Raw genomic sequence first — 8549 nt, 5'->3', positions numbered from 1 at the left:
GGGTCGCCATCAGAGTTCCCCCTTACTTCACAGCTCCAATCAGAGTTCTCTCTGTTAAAGAGGTCCCCAATAATAGCCCTCCATACTTTAGGGTCCCCATCAGAGCCCCCATGGATCAGAGTCACCATCAGAACACCCCTTACATCAGGGTCCCCATCAGAATCCCCCTTACATCAGGGTCCCCATCAGAATCCCCCTTACATCAGGGTCCCCATCAGAGTCCTCCTCTACGTCAGGATCCCCATTGGGCCCCCCCCCCCCTACATTATCAGGGTCCCTATCAGAGTTCCCCCTTACATTAAAGCAGAGTTCCACCCAAAAATGGAACTTCCACTTTAAGTGATGGTGACCCCCTGAGATGTCACATTTGGCATGTAATTTTTTTTTGGGGGGGGGGAGGATCGGATACTCTGTTTTTAGGGGCACCCAGCTCCCATTTCCTCACCTGGTGCCGTGTCGCCGGAAGGAAGATCACCTCCCCCCCCCTCCCTCCCCGCAATCTTCTGGGACATGTCCAAGGTCCCAGAAGATTGCCCGGCCATTCGCGGCGCACAGCGTGGCTCGCGCATGCGCAGTGCGCGCCCAGCCCTTCCTGCGCAGAGGGGAAGTGATGTCACCAGCCCAGGCACTGAAGGAGGCAGACTACGAGGGACCCCCTAGCAACAGCCATTGGTGAGGTGAGTTTAAAAAAATTATTTTTTCAAATTTTTTTATATATTTTTTTTGGGGGGGGGGGGGGGGGCAACTCCACTTTAAGATCACCATCAAAGTTCCCCCTTACCCTCAGAGTCCTACTTACATCAGGGTCCCTGTTAAAGTCCCTCTTACATCACTTCCACATCACATCCCCCTTACATTAAGGTCTCCATCAGAGTTTCTCCTTACACCAGGGTCCCAATCAGTGTCCCCCTTTATATTATACTTGACTGCTGTGCTGCTGAGCTGATTGCTGACTGATTCTGCAGCTGTCTTTTATCAGTGTAGGGACTGAGGGACAGTTTGGTGTTCTGAGCAGGGACAGTCTGCAAATCACTAGCTACTAGGTCAAAGGTCCTTTTATAGGAGTACAGTATATAGGGTTGTACACGTATAATATACTTTCTTTCAAATATAGAAAGCATATATAGTGCACTGCTGTGCTGCTGACCGATTCTGCAGCTGTCGTTTCTCAGTGTAGGGAGGGACAGTTTGGTTTTTGGAGCCGGGACAGTCTGCAATTCACTAGCTACTAGCTAGCTACTATTAGGTCCACAAAGGTCCTTTTAAGGACTGGTATAGGTGTACTATTTGGTGTGCAGTATATAGGTGTGTAATACACGTATAAAATACTTGCACATATAGAAAGCATAGTATAGTGCATTTCCACTGTGCAGCATTGTGACTGCTGAGCGGTTTTGCAGCGATACTACAAAGAGGGACAAACGCAATAAAAAAAAAGTATTATAACTGGTGTGATAGACCAGTGGCCCCCAAAAATGACAGATTGAAGCGGGGTGTTATATACCTTCTTCCACATACATACTGCACTTCTCTAGAGACTTTTGTCACAGGATCATTTAAAAAATGACAGGCAGAGGAAGAGACAGGCCCTTCCGCAGGGGTGGTAGGGGTAGGGCAGGAGCAACAGGCTTGAGCCAAAGTGGCAATTTGCAGAAGGTGCGTGCGATTATGTCAAAAGATGCACCAGACTTGGTTGAGTGGCTCACTCAGCCTTACTCTTCTGCACCCTCCTCATCCTCTCGATCTGCACCCTCTTCTTCACTCTCTGCTATGTGCACCCCCAAAGACACTACCACCAACACCACCACCACCATATACCCTCCGCTTGAGTCACAGGAATTATTTTCCGATCCATCACAAGACATTGCCGATGCGTAGCCACTCTTGGCATTGGATCAGGAAGAGGAGGCAGCAACAACCGCCACTCAGCAGTCTGACGACAGTACCCAGATCAGCCCAAGCAGGAGGTTGGTCCCCGGTGTTGCTGCCTACTCCGCGATCTCTACTTATAGGGGTGGGGAAAGTGACGTCGATGATGACGTGTCTAGTGATGTCACGTGGGTGCCCACAAGAGAGGAAGAGGAGGGGAGTTCAGAGGTAGATATGGACCAGCAGATAGGGAAGAGAAGCAGGTGGAACTTAGATTGCACAGGAGTGACAAAGCAGACTGCTAATGTATCAGGAGTGAGGCATCAACCATGTACGGTCACATCTGTAGCGCTCCCAGGACGCCGGCACATGGCTCCGCAGTGTGGGCTTTTTTTTAACGTGTCCACTGCTGACAATAATGTTGCCATCTGCAGCCTTTGCAGTCAACGCATAAGTCGTGGTGAGCCCAACACTCACCTAGGGACGACCGCCTTAAGAAGGCACATGAGCTGCCATCACCAAGCCCAGTGGGAGGAACGGAACCCACAAAGCCACACTCCAGGCTCTCACCGTCCAGCCCCGTCTTCTACTTCTTCTCCTCTCTCCTCAGAATTGTCCTCCACTCCACCCTCCATCATGCCATCCTCACGTTTTTCTGGAAAAGGGCAGGCTTCTGTGGGCCAAATGTTCGAGCGTAAAAAAATGATGACGCCGGATAACCCTCTTGCCCAACGGTTGACGGTTGGCTTATCAGAACTGATAGCCCGCCAACTACTGCCATATAAACTGGTGGACTCGGAGGACTTCGGAAATTTGTGGCCATTGGAACACCACAATGGAAGGTCCCAGGAAGGAAGTATTTCCCACAGAAGGGTATCCCAGAGCTATATGGCCATGTTCAGCAGCAAGTGAATGTATCTCTGGCACACAGTGTCGGTGCCAAGATACATCTGACCACAGACACGTGGTCTAGCAAACACGGGCAGGGAAGGTATATAACTTTTACTGCCCACTGGTTGAACCTTCTGACGGCCGTCAAGTATGTAACCCGTGGCACCCGTGTAGTTTTGGTTTTACCGCCACGGATTGCATGCAGGCCTGCCTCTTCTTCTCCTCCTCCTACTCCATCCTCCTCCCTCTCCTCCTCGGCTGACTCCTCCTTTTCCGCTGCTAGCGTCTCTTCCGCTGCGCCGCCCAAGCTCACCAGAACCTATTCAACATGCCAGGTGAGACGTGTTGCGTCTGTTGTGCCTGGAAGCCAAGAGCCACACTGGCCCTGCACTCCTTTCAGCTTTGCGTTCACAGGAAGATCAGTGGCTAACACCGCTCAATTTGACAGTTGGTAAAGTGGTGTGTGACAACGGTGCCAATCTACTTAGCGCATTGAAACAGGGCAAAATTCTGCACATGCCATACATGGCACACGTCTTAAACTTGGTCATGCAGCGATTCGTTGTCAAATACCGTGGGGTCCAGGACATCTTGTGTCAGGCAAGGAAAATCTTGGCCCATTTCAGAAGACATTCAGCGGCGACACAATCTGACGGTCAGACGTCTTATTTGCGATTGCCCGACGTGATGGAACTCAACCTACTATATGCTTGATAGGCTGATCCAGCAGAAACGCGCAGTTAACGTCTACCTGTACGAACTCTGCGGTAGAACAGGTTCTGGGAGCTTGTTTTTTTTTCCTAGCGCCAGTGGCTGCTCATGCGCGATGCATGGAGACTTCTGTGGCCATATGATGAGATCACCAAACTGGTCAGTCACAGCCATGGCGCCATCAGTGACATCGTACCTTATGCCTTCTTTATCTAGCGTGCATTGCGTTGTGTCATTGATCAAGCCATGGAGGAGCAGGAAGTCGCAATGCTGGATGAATTCCCAGGGGGGCTACTCTACCTGAGACAAGTCAACAACAGGAGTCTGAAGAGGAGTCAGAGGAGGATGGTGCCGGGGCGGATGAGGAGGAGCAAGAAGAGCATGCTTTAAACCTTTCTGGTATCCCTGTTGTTATGCATGGATGGGGAGAGGAGAACGAGGAGGACGACATTATCCTGGATGATGAGCAGGAGCCAGGCCACCACACCGCTTCCAGTTTAGTGCAAATGGGGGCCTTCATGCTCCAGTGTTTTAACAGGGACCCCCGTATAAAAAGCATAAAGGTCAAGGACCAGTACTGGGTGGCAACGTACTTAAAACCCCGGTACAAACACAAAATGGCGGAAATGTTACCACCATCACAGAGGGCTGTCAGAATGGAGCACTTACAGGCCTTGCTTCAACAAATGCTGCATTCTGCTTTTGCATGCGCTGGCAGAGGAGGAATTCCCACTCCCAGAGAAAGAGTTGCGGGTACCAATCCAACAGCGCCTGCAAGAAGTGGGTGGTTTGAAGATGTGTTGGTGACTTCTGATATGAGGTCATTCTTTCAGCCGACCCATCAACAGGTGTCATCTGGATCCAGCATCAGGGAACGCCTAGACTGACAGGTGTCCGACTACATCGGGTTAACGGCCGATGTGGACGCTCTGAGAAGTGATGATGAACCCCTGGACTACTGGGTGGCCAGAGCTTGCCCAATTTGCAATGGAACTGTTGGCTTGCCCCTTGTCAAGTGCCCTGTCCGAAAGGACGTTCAGCGCAGCAGGGGGGATCGTGACTGATAAGCGCACTCGCCTAGCTCACGACAGTGTTGACTACCTCACATTTATAAAAATGAATGAGGCATGGATCTGGGAGGAATTCAACACATGTGACCAGTAGACCATGTATATGCATAACTCTATAAATGATTTATTTAATCGAGCACACAGACCTTTTTTCTACCTTTGGTTCACTTCCTTGTACAAAAAAAGCACACCGTACTATATGCCTGTACCCTCCTGTTTGAAGAGGTTGAGCGGTGTCATATTTTTGGGTCCTGCAGCGAGTTGCTGGTATCAGTGCTGCTGTCAGTACTCTCTATCTCGGTGCTGGTGTCAGTGCTCTCTCTCTATCTCAGTGCTGGTGTCAGTGCTCTCTATCACGGTGCTGGTGTCAGTGCTCTCTCTCTATCACAGTGCTGGTGTCAGTGCTCTCTATCACAGTGCTGGTGTGGTGTCAGTGCTCTCTGTCTCGGTGCTGGTGTGGTCTCAGTGCTCTTTATCACGGTGCTGGTGTCAGTGCTCTCTATCACGGTGCTGGTGTGGTGTCAGTGCTCTCTATCTCGGTGCTGGTGTGGTCTCAGTGCTCTCTATCTCGGTGCTGGTGTCAGTGCTCTCTATCTCGGTGCTGGTGTGGTCTCAGTACTTTCTATCATAGTGCTGGTGTCAGTGCTCTCTATCTCGGTGCTGGTGTCAGTGCTCTCTATCACGGTGCTGGTGTCAGTGCTCTCTATCATGGTGCTGGTGTGGTGTCAGTGCTCTCTATCTCGGTGCTGGTGTCAGTGCTCTCTATCACGGTGCTGGTGTCAGTGCTCTCTATCACGGTGCTGGTGTCAGTGCTCTCTATCACGGTGCTGGTGTCAGTGCTCTCTATCTCGGTGCTGACGTCAATGCTCAGTCTCTATCGCGGTGCTGGTGTCAGTGTTCTATCTCAGTGCTGGTGTCAGTGAGGGAGATAGCAGCGGAGAAGTCAATCAGCAGGCAGTGCCAGCACCATGGCTGAGGATCAGCACTGGACTGGCATCTCCGGACCACTGCAGTGGAGCCCTGCATAGGTGGGGGTAAGGGCCGGGCAGAGGGAGGGGCTCAAGCACAGGTTGGCACACTGGGACACTGGCACAGGACTGCGCTGCCCTGACTGTGGCACTGATCATCTCCTGCACCCCCTTCATAGCCTGGCCTGACCTTGCCTCTCCTCCATGGCCTTCATGCGCTCCTGAATTGTCAAAATTTCACAGATAAATAAAGAATGTTTGTCGTTGTCGATCCCAGATTCACTTTTGTTATGTCAGTGTCCATGTTGTGGGACTATGTGTGCACAGCTAGTAAGTATTTTGTGGCTGAAAATATGACCTGGAGGTTTTTAAGGTTCACCTGCCATTAAAGTCAATGGGGTCCGCCTCGAACTTTGCGGTTCACAAACTTTTGGCCGCGTTCGCGGTTCGCCCTCGCGAAACGTCCCGTCGGAAGTTCGTCCATCACTAACCCTAACCCATGCTTCTAGGGGAAAACCCTAACCATAACCCCTAACCCTAATGGGAAACCCTAACTTGTTCTCCAAGGGGAAAGCCCTAACCCCCATGGGAAACCCTAACCCTAACTTGTTCTTCAAGGGGAAAACCCTAACCCCTAACCAGAAACCCTAACCCGTGCTTCTAGGGGAAAACCCTAACCATAACCCCTAACCCTAATGGGAAACCCTAACCCTTAACCCTAACTGGAAACCCTAACTTGTTCTCCAAATGGAAAACCCTAACCCCCATGGCAAACCCTAACCCTAACTTGTTCTTCAAGGGGAAAACCTTAACCCCTAACCAGAAACCCTAACCCGTGCTTCTAGGGGAAAACCCCTAACCATAACCCCTAACCCTTAACCCTAACTGGGAATCCTAACCCTAACTTGTTCTCCAAGGGGAAAGCCCTAACCCCCATGGGAAACCCTAACCCTAACTTGTTCTTCAAGGGCAAAACCCTAACCCCTAACTGGAAATCCTAACCCGTGCTTCTAGGGGAAAACCCTAACCATAACCCCTAACCCTAATGGGAAACCCTAACCCTTAACCTTAACTGGAAACCTTAACCCTAACTTGTTCTTCAAGGGGAAAACCCTAACCATAACTCCTTAACCCTAATGGGAATCCCTAACCCTAACCCCTAACCGGAAACCCTAACTCCTAACCCTAAATTTCATGCAACTATGTTTGATCAAGTCGGGGGTGGAGCTTAATAGTGGGGTCATCTGGTTGAAATCGAACAACATATAGGTCAAATTCCAATTATACTGTGGCTAACAGCAATGCTGGTGGTGTATTGTATTGGATCATGGGCTCATTAGGGGTATATAAATGGTCTATGAAGCATAGCAAGCAATTACAAGTTTTTAAAAATATTTTTTTGTGTTTTTTTCATCATTTGCTATAATTTTTAAGTTTTGGAATGTTAAAAAATAGGGCACCTGTAAAAACGCTTATAAACGAAAACGTGGCTAAACGCTGGTAGCGCGTTTAGCAGCGTTTTGTGTTGGAAACTTCGGCGTCTGAACTCATTTTTTTGCCTTCAAAGAAAAGCCTATAAACGCAACTGCCTAAAAACGACATTAAAGGAACCTGTGTACATGTACACGTAAGATAACATTGGAGGAGTTCAGGGGCAGCTGAAAAAAGCGCCCAACTGCCTCTGAACGTTCGTTTACCAGCAGCATACATGAGACCTAATAAGGAACTTTGCCAAGGCCCTGGCTGAAACCAGAGTTAGGCCTAACCATGTGCTAGCTGCGCCTGAAGAACTGTGCTGGAGGGAGAAGGTGAGATAGTCTGCAGCAAGTGTAGCGACAGAGGAGAATATCTGAATCATCCCAAACCATGCAAGAATCATTTTCTGGGCATCCCATGAATTCCTTAACCCCATCCAACTTCTAATCCCTCAATAAAATACAAAAAAAAAAAAGCTGATGGACTTGTTCATTGTCTTGGAGTGTCTGGAAGTGAATGCCGGTGTCTTGTCGAATACTGTCCCCCCGTCGGATAGTGTCTGCCCTGTACTGCGCTTGCGCAGTAAGGAGGACAAGGAGACCTTGAAGGTTCAAGCCCCACCATCCAAGTGGACATATAGTTAGAATAAAAAATTGCTGAGCGAAGCGAGGCCGTGCCTGAAGCGTGGCGAGGGAAGCGAGGCCCTGCCTGAAGCGTGGCGAGCGAAGCAAGGCCGTGCCCGAAGTGTGTCGAGGGAAGCGAGGCTGCGCTAGAAGCGTGGCGAGCAAAGCGTGGCCATGCACGAAGCGTGGAGAGGGAAGCGAGGCCATGCCAGAAGCGTGGCGAGGGAAGCGAGGCCGTGCCAGAAGTGTGGCAAGGGAAGCGAGGCCGTGCCAGAAGTGTGGCGAGGGAAGCGAGGCCATGCCAGAAGTGTGGCGAGGGAAGCGAGGCCGTGCCAGAAGTGTGGCGAGGGAAGCGAGGCCATGCCAGAAGTGTGGCGAGGGAAGCGAGGCCATGCCAGAAGTGTGGCGAGGGAAGCGAGGCCGTGCCAGAAGTGTGGCGAGGGAAGCGAGGCCATGCCAGAAGTGTGGCGAGGGAAGCGAGCCCGTGCCAGAAGCGTGGCGAGGGAAGCGAGCCCGTGCCAGAAGCGTGGCGAGTGAAGCGTGGCCGTGCCCGAAGCGGGGCTAGGGAAGCAAGCCTGCGAGGGGCCGTCTTACTAAGTGCTCTTTAACATCATCTACTGTATGTCCACTTGCATGGTGGGGCTTGAACCTGGACTCATGGCACAAGGTACTATTAAGTGCGCAGGTGCCGTTAATCTTCGGAGACTTTCGGCATCTCCTTGTCCTCTGTACTGCGCAAGCGCTGCGCCTGCACAGTACGAAGCGGGCACTATTCAATGGGGGGACAGTTCTCGGCATAACACCGGGCTGGGCAGTGGTGGCTGGTGGTATTTTTTTTTTGGGGGGGGGGGAAGGGGTCAGCAAACGATCTCCGTGCCCCCGAGCCCACCCTTTTTTAGAGCCTCCGGCTATAATCTTGTGCATTTTTAAAAAAAAACACA

The sequence above is a fragment of the Lithobates pipiens genome, unplaced genomic scaffold (genome assembly GCF_037356315.1).
Source record: "Lithobates pipiens isolate NorthernLeopardFrog02 unplaced genomic scaffold, aLitPip1_a1.2 Scaffold_24, whole genome shotgun sequence".
Lineage (NCBI taxonomy): Eukaryota > Metazoa > Chordata > Amphibia > Anura > Ranidae > Lithobates > Lithobates pipiens.
This window is presented reverse-complemented; position numbering follows the sequence as displayed.